At 40.5% G+C, this 15,787-nt stretch overlaps 1 pseudogene; it reads right to left on the reverse strand.

Annotated features, from left to right (window-relative positions):
- Positions 1-462: 462 nt before the first annotated feature.
- LOC147449024 (uncharacterized) lies at positions 463-1,527 on the reverse strand (annotated as a pseudogene).
- Positions 1,528-15,787: the final 14,260 nt, after the last annotated feature.

Consider the following 15,787-nt stretch of genomic DNA (forward strand, 5'->3'; position numbering starts at 1 on the left):
ACAATCATCCGCCCGTGTCTAGCAGCCACAGCAGGCTGCAACAATGTGCTTGCCGGTGTCTCATCTAGCCACCAACTTACTACAGCACCAACAAACATAATGAGTGGGGACAAATACACAATGCAAACATCATATCTAAAACAGAAAACTGGTCCAAAAACTACCAAATTTGGTACTGTATTGCACAAGTGATAAGGACTATCCGAAATCGCAAGTTCAAGAAGTACCAAATTGGTACTGTAATAGTGGACAGATGTGCACCCAAGTTCAACAGTACCAAAAAGTACCAAATTTGGTACTGTAATGCACATATAGTGAGGACAACTGAAACAGTAATGTAACGAAAGGTAACATACCAACACAGAACTAGATAGAGAGAAAAGATAAAGCTCAGGGCCAAAAAATCAAGTTGACTCAGTCACTAAAACGCACAAAGTGCGGAATACAATAGATTCTCACTGGCTACAGTTTGCATGCACGGGATAATTGATCACGGATGCGATTGCGCTTTTTTCTCTTCAAACAGAAAAGTTCCTACAGGGTCACGGAATCAGGGGAATCACCTCTCCGCTTCGAAACAGCATCGGCAGCAGTAGAGTCAACGCCCCCGTCGGTGCTGTCCACAATAGTATCGTTCGCAAGTACTTCTTCCTGCTCATCCTCGGCCTCCCTTCGATCTTTGTTGCCTTCTGACCCCTCTTTGACCTCCCCTTCACTCCCCTTTGTGGTTTCGACCCCCTCCCCAACACCCCCCATTGTGGGTTCTTCCTCTCCCTTCTTGGCCGTTGCTTCATCGAGCTTTGTGTTGGCAGCATCCTGGCTTTCCTCCGCATCCAGCTCCACAACAACAGGGACTTTACCTTCCTCCTTGTCCTTGGTCTTTTTACCATCTCTGGCCTCCTCCTCAATTTTCCTTTCACTGTCACCTGTCTTTTTATCATCTCTGGCCTCCTCCTCACTTTTACTTTCGCTGTCACCTGTTGCCTCACATCTTTGTTCCGTCACATTGTCTTTCCCTACAGAATTACCTTGCTTCAGATCGTGGAGAATATCTGATATCTCCCTTGTCACCTCATCCACGTCCCATATTTGACTTGCAGCCGACTTTGTGGCGTGCTGGTTAGCAACTGCAGCATCCTGCTCCTCTGCAAACACAAAGAAAGACAACACATACTAACTTGTATGAAAACCTCACTGAGTTGCAAGTGCGCATATGTATTCAAAAATGTACACATACTTACTCTTGACAACTTGAAGCCCACTGGCCCAGGACTTTGCCAAATAAGAGATTACCATATTACAACCCGGCTTGACACACTAATCCCTGCTTTGTAACAGAGCACTGAAGCACAAGGGATGATACTGGTGTCGGCACTCTAGCATGAAGGTTCCGACTACATGTGCGCACTCCAAGGGCTCACCGCATGCAACACACATACCAAACATCGGGATCACATTTACCGAATCATTAACCTGGGGCCTAGGATATAGTAGGAACCTCTTCCCAAGCTTGATATCAGACAACATCTCCTTCACAAATAGGGTATGCTCTTGACCTTCCTTCCATTTTTTCTCCAGAGTGTCATACTCAGCCTGTTAACAACTAGCGGTCCCAATTAGTTTCAAAAACTACCAAGAAGTCATACTGAGACTGATACTTCTAAGTACTGTACTACGAAACAGAACCCAAACTACCAAAACCACCAAAAACTACCAAACTCGGGAATCATATAGTACCAAAAACATATAAATACCCTCAATGCAGAACTAAACTACCCAAACCTTATCAAAACTACCAAAAGCCACTTTTTGTAGCACTTTCAAATAGTACCTAAAAGTACCAAAACTACCAAAATCAAACTACCAAAAGCCACTTTTTGAAGCACTTTCAAATAGTACCTAAAAGTACCAAAACTATCAAAACTACCAAAATTTAACTACCACACCCACTTTTTGCAGCACTTTCAAATAGTACCTAAAAGTACCAAAAATACCAAAACTACCAAATCAAACTACAGAAGCTACTTTTTGCAGCACTTTCAAATAGTACCTAAAAGTACCAAAACTCCCAAAATCAAACTTTCAAATAGTACCAAAACAACCAAAACTACCAAGACTACCAAAGAAAAACTTTTTGCAGCACTTTCAAAAACTACCAAAACTACAAAAATTACCAAAATCAAACTACCAATTACACTTTTGCAGCACTTTCAAATAGTACCTAAAAGTACCAAAACTAGCAAAACTACCAAAGCTATCAGAATAAAACTACCATAACACCTTTTGCAGCACTTTCAGAAAGTACCTTAAAGTACCAAAACTTCTTCATAGTAACAGAAATACCAAACCATAAGACAGAAGGAAACCATAAACTACCTAGAATAAAAACAGTTCTACCATGAGTACCTAATACTACCAATCCCACCAAACCAAACATAAACAGTTCTATCAAAGGTACCTAACACTACCAATCCCACCAAACCAAGCATTAACAGTTCTACCAAAGGTACCTAACACTACCAATCCAACCAAACCAAGCATAAACAATTCTACCAAAAACTCCCAAAACTACCAGCACCTGTTGCTCTAGAATCTCCTTGTCGAGCAATGACGTATCTTCACTGATTCCGTATCGACGTAGCATCCTTCGACTGGCAACCAAATCAGCTTCTATCACATTGATTTTTGCGTCATCGCAAGTGTTGGCCTCTCTCAGTGTTTCCAGTTGGGTCTCATATTCCTTGATGTCGTTCATAATCTGCTTGACAAGTTTATTGGAACCCTCTGCCCTCAAGAGTGTTTCCTTCTTCTGCTTCAGAGACATTGTCAGCTCTTTCAGCCTATCGGCTACCCCGACACATGTCCGAGGGACTCTCCCAACCATAGCTTCAAGGTCCGCAATATAATCAGGTGTCTTCTCCTCATGACGCTGTGGGGGGACTTTCTGTGTAGGGGGCATACTACCGACTGACGTAAGTCGAGGCTTCTTGGTATTTGAGGGGTGGCCTCCTTGGAACGCACCGTTTGCCTTTCGCCAATTCTCAACCTTCTTTTCGAAGCCTCCTGGTCGGGAGGAACACATGTTGAGTACACTCTCACCAAACCTGGCCCATGCAACCCTATGGCTCGCAGGGTCCTTTGTGGCTGCATGACACTTCTCATATGAAAAACAACGGGCAAATTTTGTAGTGATCTCCCCACATGATGGTGGGGCTTGGTAAACCTTATGGAACAGGAACCTGCATTCATCTTGAAGCCGTGGCTGCACGTGATTTAAGTAAATCTTTGTCTTCTTCTGGCTGGAATGCCTGAATACAGTGAGCCACTGGTCATCGGGGATGTCATCTTCTGTAAGATCCTTTGGCAGCACCCCCTCCATGCTCAAACCATACTCATCATGAAGCTCTTGTGATGTATAGCAGAACTTTGTCAAGATAGGGTACTCCTCCATCTTGTTTTTTCCTGCGATGTGGAAACAACATGCAAGTAAAGACATGCCCTCATTATATGCCTCATTTTAGTTGTGGAAAACAAAACACATGGAATGAAATGAATGTATGTCATTCAGGTGACAATTGCAAAATTCAGTTGTTTACAAAGCCAATTTTGGTTGTGTTTAGTATCAAATTTGGTACTGGTTAGTACCAAATTTGGTTATGCTGACATCCCTACTGAGCTTCAACTTTGTGCTATGCTCATGTACAACATATACTGATTTTTTCACTTTCATGCATGCAAGTTAGCAATCAAAAGAGCAGCTTATACATGTAACTTTGTAACTTTCCTAAACCCTAAATTCCTAAGAAGATCCCAAACATGCACATGTACTTACTGCATGCAAAAAAGCAAATGCAGACCTCATCAGATAAAAGACATGCAGAAGCTTGCATGCATGGAAAAGAAAATGGTAAATCACCAGAAAACGCACAGCTCTCATAGCACCTATCTTTAGATGTTGTAGATGATCGTGGAGTCTCATCATCGGCAAAAAGAGGCCCAGGCTTAAATGAAGTCTCCATGGACACAGCAGGTTTCTCCCTCTCCACAAGGGAGACCCTCTTGCTAGCCCTCGTATTTGGGGTGTCGATGTTCCGAGGGGATTTTGCATCCATTGTCCTCTTCTTCTTTTTCCCATTGTCCGGTGACGCTTTGGCTGTTGATTTCCTCGCTGGGGTCTTCATCTTCCTGATTGTGAGTAGCCGGGGAGCTTGTTACCTGCAACTGTAGTGGTTTGCAGAAGGCGATGTAGTAAGAGAGCAAGGCGGAAGCTGGAAAATGTGTTGAGCAACTGCGCCACTCACAAACGCAGTCTGTGATGGGACTTTTGGCACGGTTTCAAAACACCACTCCCATTACTTATTGCCCCACCCACGTTTTCTTTCACGGAAAGTTTAAATCATACAAATTTCCCTCCTACCATTCTTTAACATAGATGAAAAAAAAGGTTCCCTCCAAAGTGTGGACATATGTAGAAGTACCAACCAGGTAGAAGCAAAATAGGTCCTTTTTTTGTACCACCAAACCATGCTTTCACCCAGGTAGCAGATGATATCACGGTTGCAATTCCACCTGCACTTATAAAAAAACAGCTAGCCATGCAAGCAAATCTTACACTTGTGTTTGGCTTCAGTGGGAGAGTCTGAGATAGATACGAGCTAATGCAATGTATTGAGGGACCACAAATTCTTGGACATGGAGGAGAAATCAAAAGTACTACATACCTCACTAAGGTCTTCTTCTTAGTAAGACTCAAGGATGACTTCGACATTTCTAAGATCCTCGATAAAGGTCCCGTGTTGTTTAACAAGACAACAGTCTGTGTAGTTCTATGGGAGACCGTATTTGATTTGACAGAAGCCCTCTAGGGGATCCATCCAGTATGGGTCGAGTTTGCGGGGCTGCCAAGCTGGCTTTGGGATAATATCATGATTCTTGCTAGTTACCTAGGCACCCCCTTGTTTTTCCTTAACAAGAGAGGACTTGGCAAGGCCTCTAACTGGGTGTGTATACGATGGAATGTTCCTTAGACACCACCAAAGAGAATGGTCATCAACGTTGGAGCAAGTCTAATTATGATTCCACCCAATTTTGGGACTTACTCTTGGGCCTGCTTTGAGTGTAACAAATATGGGCACTTTGCCAAGGATTTCCCCTTGAAGACTAAAGTAAGTACCAATCCAAAAATGTAGGACTCCAATTTAGGAGGCCAAAATCATATTTTTGTTAAGGAAACAACTGTAGAAGCGGTTGAGAAACAATCAATGGATGACAAAGGGTCAAGACAAGGTGAAGCAAAATAGGCTATGATTTGTGACAAAGAAGACACCATACTGTTAAGTAAGGAGTCTAATTTACCCCTTGTAATTTTTTGTATTAAAAACGCACATTTGTAAGGCCCCCATTAGGAGGAGAAGCCATTGTGCGTGAAGAAAAATCATTCATTGAAAACCAAAATTTTCAAGGCTAGTTTCGAGTCGGAATATTATTTTTTGCCAAAATATTATGGCCGGACTGTGGTCGAAAAGTGGTCAAAAAACGACCGATCGCTTGGCCGGTTGGCCGGTGGCCTGTGGTCAAAATTCAATGGCCTAGTCGATTTCAAAGGGGGACTTGTCTTCTCAAGGGCGGCCACACATGGGTGGATTGGAGAGTCCATTTGGACTTGTCTACACAAGGGTGGCTACACACGACTGCCTATCATGAGAGAGGGAAGCCCTTTTGGCCTATAAAAGGAGACCATTTCTACGCACATTTTGGAGTGTGAAGTTGATGCAATAAGGTGGGTGTGAGGTGGTGAGCGTGAAGCAAGGCGGGAGCTCTATTAAGGGTATAATCCCTTTGTAACCTAATTCTTGTTTGAAGTACTAAATCCATTGAGTGTCTACTTTCCCATGGATGTAGCCCACATTGGGTGAACCACGTATATTGTGTTTTCTCTCTGTCTCTCTCTCTCTACTCTATAATCGCTCTGTGTGATAATTTGTCTCTTTCCATTAAGTAAGCTACTCAAATACCTATTTAGCTACGTCCTATTTCCTAACAACTGGACTCAGAGAAAGGTTTGCTCATAGCTAAAGTATCTCAAGGAAAGGATTCCTTAAATTGAGTGGGAGTAGTGGTGGAGGAAGGGAAGCACAAGATCAAAAATTTCAACGACAATAAATACCAACACTGGAATATGCAAATTGAAGACCATCTCTACTAGAAGGACCTTTATTTTCCACTAGGCGGTCTTGCAAAGAAGCCCGCAACGATGGCAGATGAAGCATGTATTGTCCTTGATGGAAAGGCACTGGAAAAAATCCGGTTAAGCTTGGATTCAATGGTGGCCTTCAATGTTTTGGAGATGAAGACCATGGAAGACTTGATGGCCTCTACAAGAAACCATTGGCATCCAATAAGTTATTTCTCATGAAGTGCTTGCTCACTCTAAAGATGGCAGAGAACGGTTCAATTATGCGCATAAAGGTAAGCGGGTACTTCAGAACAAATGGGTGTACAAGACGAAGGAAGAAGAAGGTGGAAAGAAAATGTACAAATTTAAGCTTGTGATAAAAGGATTTTCTCAATAGAAAGGTATTGACTTTAATGAAATATTTTCTCCTATTGTAAAAATAAACTCAATTAGGCTTGTCTTAAGCCTTGTGGCTGCTCATGATTTTAATTTTGAGCAAATGGATGTAAATACGGCATTCCCTCATGGTGATTTAGAGGAGGAAATTTACATGCTTCAACCAAAGGGGTGTGAAGTAAAAGGTAAGGAGAAAATGGTTTGCAGATTAAAGAAGAGCTTGTATGGTTTAAAGCAAGCATTAAGACAATGGTACTTGAATTTCAATCAATAGATATTCGATCATTGATTCAAAAGGTGCAACTCAGATCATTGCATCTACACAAAGAATTTGGGAGATAGGAAGTTCATCATCCTAATGTTGTATGTTGATGACATGCTCATTGCAAGCTAACATGGAGGACATCAAAGACCTAAAAGAGCAACTCCCTAAATCTTCTTCAATGAAAGATTTAGGTGCTGCAAAGAGGATACTTGGTATGAAGATATCAAGGGACAGGACGAAGAAGACAATAAAGCTATCTCAAGATGATTACATCAAGAAGGTACTAGAAAGGTTTGCAATGCAAAATGTAAAAATGGTTTCTACACCTTTGGCTGGTCACTTTAAACTAACCAAGGATATGTGTCCAAAGACACAAGAGGAGATAGCCTATATGTCTAAAGTTCCATATGCTAAAGCGGTAGGTTCTCTTATGTATGCTATGGTCTGGATAAGGCCATACATTGCACATGCAGTGGGAGTTGTAAGTAGGTTCATGGACAACCAAGGTAAAGAGCACTGGTAAGCTCTGAAGTGGATACTTAGGTATCTAAAAGGGACAACAACAAATGATTTGTATTTTGGAGGAACTGATATTTTTCTTCAAGGGTATGCTGATACAGATTTGGCAGGTGACAAAGTCACTCAAAGGAGCTCTATTGGCTATGTCTTCACGGTTGGAGGCACAACAATAATCTAGGCTTCAAAAGTAGTAAGCTGGTCTTCAAAGTTGTAGAAAGTGGTCTCACTTTCTACCACGGAAGCAGAGTATGTAACAATGATAGAGGTAAGCAAAAAAATTATGTGGCTTCACAGATTCTTAGAAGAGCTTGGATTCAAACAAGACAACTGTGTCTTGTATAATGATAGCCAAAGTGCTATCCATCTTGTGAAGAACTCAGCCTTTCATTCAAGGACAAAGCACATTGAGGTGAGATATCACTTCATATGCACACTTTTGGAAGAGGGACAACTAAAGTTAGGAAAGGTGTATACAAGTGAAAATCCTGCAAACATGTTTACAAAGGTGGTCAACAAGGAGAAGTTGAGATTATGCTCATCTTCAATCGACATTCAAGGATAAGAATCCAGGATGGAAAGCAATCACAAGTTTAGTTTGGAGACAAGTCTCCAAGTGGAAGATTGTTAAGTATGGGGATGGATTTACCCCTTGTAATTTTTTGTATTAAAAAATCACATTTGTAAGGTCCCCGTTATGAGGAGAAGCCATCATGCGTGAAGAAAAATCACTCATCAAAAACCAAAATTTTCACGGCTAGTCTCAAGCGTTGCTCCAGACTGTCTTGATTCGGAATATTCCTTTTCGCTGAAATATTATGGCCGGACGACGGTCGAAAAGTGGTCGAAAAACAGTCGGTCGCTTGGCCGATTGGCCGATGGCCGGTGGTCGGAAGTCAATGGCCTCTAGCCTATTTCAAAGGTGGATTTAACTTTTCAAGAGCGGCCACACATGGGTGGATTGGAGAGTCCATTTGGAATTTTCTACACAAGGGCGGCTATACACGGTTGCCTCTCATGAGAGAGGGCAACCCTTTTGGCCTATAAAAGGAGGCCAATTCTACATACATTTTGGAGTGTGAAGTTGATGCAACAAGGTGGGTGTGACGTGGTGAGAGTGAAGCAAGGTGGGAGCTCTATTAAGGGTATAATCCCTTTGTAACCTACTTCTTGTTTGAAGTAATAAAGCCATTGAGTGACCGTTTTTCCGTGGATGTAACCCACATTGGGTGAACCACATATATCATGTGCTCTCTCTCTCTCTCTACTCTATTATCTCTCATGTGTGATAATTTGTCTCTTTCCATTAAGTAAGCTACTCAAATATCTATTTAGCTACGTCCTATTTCCTAACACATACAAAAGGAGAAGATGATGGAGAAGTATATCTTTGCTCTGCAAATCCCTAAAGGTCCATGCAATGAGAATTCTTTCGTTTTTCTAGCTTCTACACTTAAGCTTCTAATCGTAACAAGGTCAGCGATACAAGTCCCAAGACATAAAAGGGTGAAGGTAGTGGCTAGAGAAGCCTTGTCACTAGAGGGTTTTGGATCCTTGAAAGAGAAAGGTACCTCCCCCTCCCCTCTCTGCCGATCCCCACCACTGAGCTAAAAGGTGGGACTAGTGGCATCCCTCTTCACAATCCCTTCGACGTGCTACAAGAAAAAAATTCCTTTGTCTTTGCAGATTCTCCTGGGTTAGGTGATACAAAGACGGGGTAGGGTTTGAATATCGATGAGTTCGTTCATTTCTCCCAATGATGGAATCTCTAGCTATCCAATTATGAAACATGAAAGGATTGAAGACCCAGAAGAAACATGCCCTCTTCTGGGAGGAAGTTAGAAAGGATAAAAAAGTTCATTGTTGGGCCATCCAAGAACATCATTTGGATGCTCAGAGCAAAATAAAACAGTCATTGAGGAAGAAGTTGCTGTTATATGGAGAGGGAGAGGATAGGTTCAGTGGCATCCTCTCTATTGTGGACCAAAAATTGAAGCCCAGAGTGATCCTAAACAACCCCTCTAGGAAAGTCCTAGGAGTGAGAATCATTTGGGCACCAACTTCATATTCTCATATGCACACATAGAACCAATGATTTTATAGTGACCTCTCAAGCTTTGAGGATGCAACAATCATGCACATTACATAGACCTCTCTTTGCTTATTCCATATCACTATGTTTCTCGTACATACTCTCCTTTTACGACAAAATCCATAGTCTGATAAAGGTTGCATTGTGGTGATTAATAACCTTGGAGGAGTCAAATGATTTTTCAAGTTGCTCTAATTAAGTGGATTGTGATGTGATTTCCTTTTACTTTAAACAAGAAAGGTTGCATTGTGGTGATTAATAACCTTGGAGGAGTCAAATGATTTTTCAAGTTGCTCTAATTAAGTGGATTGTGATGTGATTTCCTTTCACTTTAAACAAGAAAGTGAGGTTGAAGAAAAAAATAAGTGACAATTGAGATGAGCTAGTGATGAGAATGGAGAGGAAACGATGGGTGCGAGGGTAAATGTGACAGGTGGTGTATGAGGGCATTAGAGGAGATCGTAGATGATGTACAACAACAACAAGTGCACCAGTCCCATGACAGCGAGCACAGTTGCTCCCAAGGCCTACAGAAAAGTATGAGCAGAGGGAGGACAGGGTGAAAGCTTCCCCTAGAATGCTTGCAGCGGATGTCCGTATCCATTTTTTTACTATTTGAGGTCTTGTTTTTGGAGCTTTGTCCCCTTGTTTTCTTAGTACCAGATACTGATGATGGCCCATCTACTTGCCAGATTGCATGCTTTGATTTGTGTCAAAGATCTATCTGGGAATTGACCGCTGGTGGTTGGTTGATCACTCCCAAGTGCTTGGCATGCTATCCTTGTGAGTATTGGACATCCATTCATATAATTCTTGTTCCTCTCTATGCTCTTGAGGTTGGCTTCAACCAGGTTTACCAAGATGTAGTTCCCCAAGTTGCAACAAACCACTCTTTGCTCTAAAATCCCCATTGCCATATCAGCCAAAGTGGTAACTCCATCTATGAATAGACCAAGTCTTTGCATGTGAATTTGTGCCCCTGTTGCTTGACAAATGCTTTGTCATTGTCGATGGATTTGGTTTTGAGCAGCAGGTTGTGATTGCTAGGATGTAAATGTAATGCTTGGTTTATTAGATCAGTGGTGATCCAAACTTTCACAATTTCTCTATCTTTGTCTATCAATGTTGCCTCATTATTGTATTGAATCAAGCTCATCAGCTTGTCTGCTCTTTGAAAATATGTTGCCCATGGCGGTAGTCTAAAGAAAATTTCCATTTGTAGACATCTTGACCCTTCTATGACTTCCTTCTATTGGTGCAATGTCTAAGGCTCCTTTGGAAAAATAGTAGTCTTGAATTTAGTGCCATCCGCAGTTTGAAATCTTCCAATAAGGATATTTCCGGGTACTTTGGCTAGCTCTTTCTCAGAGATCTGGCCTTTCTCATTTGAAGAGATTTCCACCACCTGGTAGGGGGAAGCTTCCCATTGCTTTCTTGGACATATATGAGGAATTCTATCATCAAAAAATCATGTAATTAGCTCTAAAATTTTGCCAAAAAGGTTTTCAAAAATGCAAACTTGACCATAAAATAAAAAATGAGCATAATTGGATTGGATCAAAACAAGTCCAAACTTGAACAATTTACTAGTGCATCTAGAACAACTACAGGCTCTAGGTCATGGGGTTGCAGGTCAATTTTGGCTGAAGGGGTCATGGATCGCGATCCATGTCGAAACACATTTAAACTTATGGCTATGCCATTTGGTAAAACATGCTTTGGGGATGCTATAGTTCACTTCTTTTTGAATTTGGATCATTGGTTGGAAATCATTCCACTTTTTGAAAATTTTCTTAGACATAAAGAATTTTGGAATTTGGCAAGGATTTTGAAGTCCAAATGACTTGAAATTCTAGGGATAGGTCATCTTTGGCATTTGGGACATGCTGGAATGGTCTTGGCTTGGAAAACTTGAAAGGGGTCATGGATCACGATCCATTATCAACAGCCATTCGGGGTGAAACTTGAGGTACCTGTTCCTATAGCATGTCCTAACACACTGGTGAATTTATTTTCAAATTTGGACAAGTTTCTCTCAATTTGTCCTAGTTCTCCAAGTTATGGGCCAATTTGGTATGACTTTGTTGGTTTTGGTTGGCAATTTGATCCTTGATTTTGATTGAGCTTTTTGGCATTTGACTTTACATATGATTTGCTGGTGAAGTGTTTCCCAAATCCTAGCTACCTATTGATTTATGGCCCAATTGGAGCCTGTTTGGACCGTCTAGGCCCTCTAACAAGTTTGATTCATTTTCCTGGCGTTTTATGGCATTTATAGTGTTTTTAAGTCACAAACTTCCCTTGACTTTGCACTAAGACAAAATACAATTTCTACCTCAGACTCTCTAGTATTTCTCAACTTGATAATGAAGTACTTTATATGCCCAAAAATTGAAATGATGACACATAGCACATTTCCCAACTAGTACACACAGTTTGTAGTTTAACCTAAGAAAATCTGGTTGTGGGGGTCATGGATCGTGATCCATAATCCGCACCCAAATTTGACAAAACTTCATGGGTAGTCTCTTGACATGTTTGCCAAGCTATTGATGTACTTTTTCCCAAGTTTGGACAAATTTTTCTAGTTGTGGGTCAAAATGACCATTTGGTGATTGAAATTCTAATCACTTGGTGTTTGGTGGTTTTGATTTCCATTTGTCACCAAATTTGTAGAACACCCTTCCCAAAGTATTTTCAAACTATCCTAAGAATTTCTAGTTTGTGCAACTTGGGGGTCATGGATCGTGCTCCATGTTCAAGAGAATTTTTTTTTTTGGTGTGATTAAAATAGTAGGTAGATGCTTTCACCACCATCAGTTTGCACCACTCCTTTTTGAATTTGGAGGTGGGGGGTCATGGATCATGATCCATGTTCCACCCGATTTCTAAAGTCTGATTGCATGGCTAAATTTTGAACTTCCCCATGTACTTGTTTGTGATTTTGGACATGTTCTACCCTTCCTAATATGCTCTAATAGTTTTCTAAATTCTTGTATTGAATTTGATCAATCCTATTATTAAAAGGGTTTGTTTGCACTTTTGACCTTGTATACCTGCTCATGCATTGGTAAGGATCAAACCTATAAACTTTGGTATAGAGTGGGTGTCCGGTGTGTCCAAAGCAAGAAAAAATGCAATGAGAAGCTCTAGGTCAGAAAAGGTCTCTCTCTCTCTCTCTCTCTCTCTCTCTCTCTCTCTCTCTCTCTCTCTCTCTCTCTCTCTCTCTCTCTCTCTCTCTCTCTCTCTCTCTCTCTCTCTCGCGCGCGCGCGCACACACACACACACACACACACACACACACACACACACAATCTCTCAATGACTCTCTGCAAATGAGGCTTGATTCACCTATTTTGCCTATATGTGCATGGCTTGTCCCGAGTGCATTGTGCATACTTACCTTACTTGCCCACCTTTTGTATGTCATACCACCTTCTGCTCAGACGCCTCGTCATTTGGAGACCTGGCCGTTAATTGGTTGTTGTGATTTTGCAATTTTGATACATTTGAAGTTGGCCCAGATTTTGTCATGTGCCAAATCCTTCCATATTTGTGATGCTCAAAGCTCTTGATTTGTAGGTTTGCGTTTTCTAAACTCAAATCCAAATTTCTTGGCTTTGCTTATAAAATATTAGGTTAAAAAGGCAATAAAATTACTAAAAATTATTATTAGTTGGCCAAAATTTTTACCAATTTTATTCCTCACACCTATATGTAACTACTCTCACTCTAGGCATCTCATCGATCAAAATTTGAAAATATGGCCCAATGTTATGCTTAATAAAAGCAAAATTTTGCTAAAAGTTGAAAAAGAAAAATTTCAAGCATCAAAACATACTTTATACATTGTATATACCATTGCTAACCATTGGTTCTTTGTAGATCAAATGGCCACCATCAATCATTGAGCAATATGGCCCATTGGTGCTAATAGATGGACAATTGTATAATCATGGAAACGATGGAATAGTTAGGCTATGCATAGAGCCATGCAAGAGAGGATTGTACTTGAAACAAGCTCACAATGAAAAAATGCAGACATACCAGAGGATGAGACTTGGGATTTATTGGCCTTATATGCAAAAAGGTGTCCATGACTATGTTAGTTCATGTGATACTTGTGCATTTTAGAAACCAATCAAACATGCTATACTATTTTAGATAGTAGAAGCATCACTTGGTGATATGTCATTGATCACAAATGGACCGTCACTACGCTTTTTGAGTTTCTTGGAGTGTTGTTTTAAGGTGTAGACTAAGACGTGGTCACCCTTTTGAAACTCCTTGTTTATCACATGTTGGTCAGGGAATTCTTTCAAGACAACAGATCCAAATATCCAAAAACACTACTTTTTCATCAATCCTTCAACTCAATGACAGAACTTGGGGGCCTACTCTGTTAATGGATGTAGAGTACTATGTAAAACTATGTGAATCTTGCCAACAAGCTAAAGTACCGATGTGACATGATGAAACCGCTAAGACCAATGATAGGAGCAAGGATTTTTTCCAAATGGGAAATAGACTTTGTTGGGTCTATCATGCTATACCGGCATATTAAATGCATGTTCAATACATTATAGTGGCCATAGATTATTTGACCAAATTGGTCAATTCAAAGGATACACCAAAGAATGATGCTAAAACCATAGCGGAGTTCTTGTATGATAACATTTTTACGTGATATGGCCTTTTGATTGAAATCGTGAGCGATCGAGGAAGTCATTTCCTCAATGACTTGATTGACTATCTGTTGCATGAGTTTATGGTGCTTCATTCTAAATCAGCTCCAAACTATCCTCAAGAAAACGGGCAAGCTGAGAGTGCAAACAAAATTTTATGCATAGTGCTCACAAAAAATTTCAATGAATCTAGAACAGATTGTGATAAAAAACTATATTCATCTTTATGGGCATATTGGGTTGCATACAAAACGCCATAGAACACAACACCTTTCAATTTAGTGTTTGTAATAAAGGCCATACCACCTGTTGAGTTCCTCATTCCTACACTACGTGTAGCACAAGACTTAGTATAATCGGGGCATGAGTTGTCTGATTGACTTGATCAACTAATATATTTTGACAAAATAAGACTCAAATCAATTGCAGCTATGTATGCACAAAAAAGACAAACGAAACAATTCCATGACCAACATATAATAAACAAGGAGTTCAAAAAGGGTGACTATATATTAGTCTACACTATGAAGCAACATTTCAAGAAACTCAAAAAGTGGGGTAACGGCCCATTTGTGATCAGTAACATATCACCAAGTGTCGTCATCCAAGTTGCAACATTGGAGAGAGAGGTAATGTTTAACTAAATAAATTGATGCAAATTGAAGAAGTATCATCAACCTCTCACTGCAAAAATGTTAGAGAAGATACATTTAGCTAAGGAACGACAAAAAAAGGCTCAAGGAATTAAAGATCAATCACAAGAGGAAGCTCATTTGTGGATTTTAAAGCGCAAGGAACAACATTAACCATCACCTCCTATTACAACAGTTCAGGTAGAGCAAAGTTGGCTAGGTGGAATGGATGTTCGGATGAATGTCCAACTAGCCGATGACACAACCGAAAGAGAACTTGTAGACACTAGAGCACGTGTCAATGCTATGCAATATTCAATCAACGTGAAACTATCAAATTTTATGATTGAAACAACTCATATTGAGCTCAAAGCGGCTAATAGGGAAATCATGGATAGTTTGAGACAAGCCAATGTCTTTATTAACATAGACGGTAACCATTACCCACATCGGTTCCACATCATGGGAGATACAAATCTCAGAAAGAAAATCATTTTGGGAGTTTCATTGCTATGTACTTACAAGGTTGTTCCAGATTGGCAAGACAACAAGTTGAATTAATATCTCAAGGATATGCCTTATGTTACACCCTTTGCACAAATAGATCACATATGGGATGAGCATCAGCATTCAGACAACTCATACACAAGAGACCAATTGTTCGCTTTTCAATAACAATTACTTGCAATTACTCAAAAAAAAGGGTGGTTATAAAAGTTTGGATCTGAAAGTCAATCATGACATCAAAGCTGCAAAAGATATGGATACCCAAAACATTTCTTGCTAATCAATATTTTCCCTCGCCGTACAGTCAAACTTCCTGATTGAGAAAACATCACATCCTAAACAATGCTTACGGCAAAATTTCAACCGACAACTTCATGCTTCAATAGGCTTACCACACTACCAATGGATTCCCAAAGCTAACTTGGAGAAGCCCAAGGAGTCAATAGAAACAAAATGGGAATGGAGGCAAAAACCATCAAATGACCAAACCCTTTGCGGTCTCTAAAAACAAGCTTGAAA

Source organism: Adiantum capillus-veneris, chromosome 10 (assembly GCF_014529385.1).
Source record: "Adiantum capillus-veneris isolate H3 chromosome 10, ASM1452938v2, whole genome shotgun sequence".
Lineage (NCBI taxonomy): Eukaryota > Viridiplantae > Streptophyta > Polypodiopsida > Polypodiales > Pteridaceae > Adiantum > Adiantum capillus-veneris.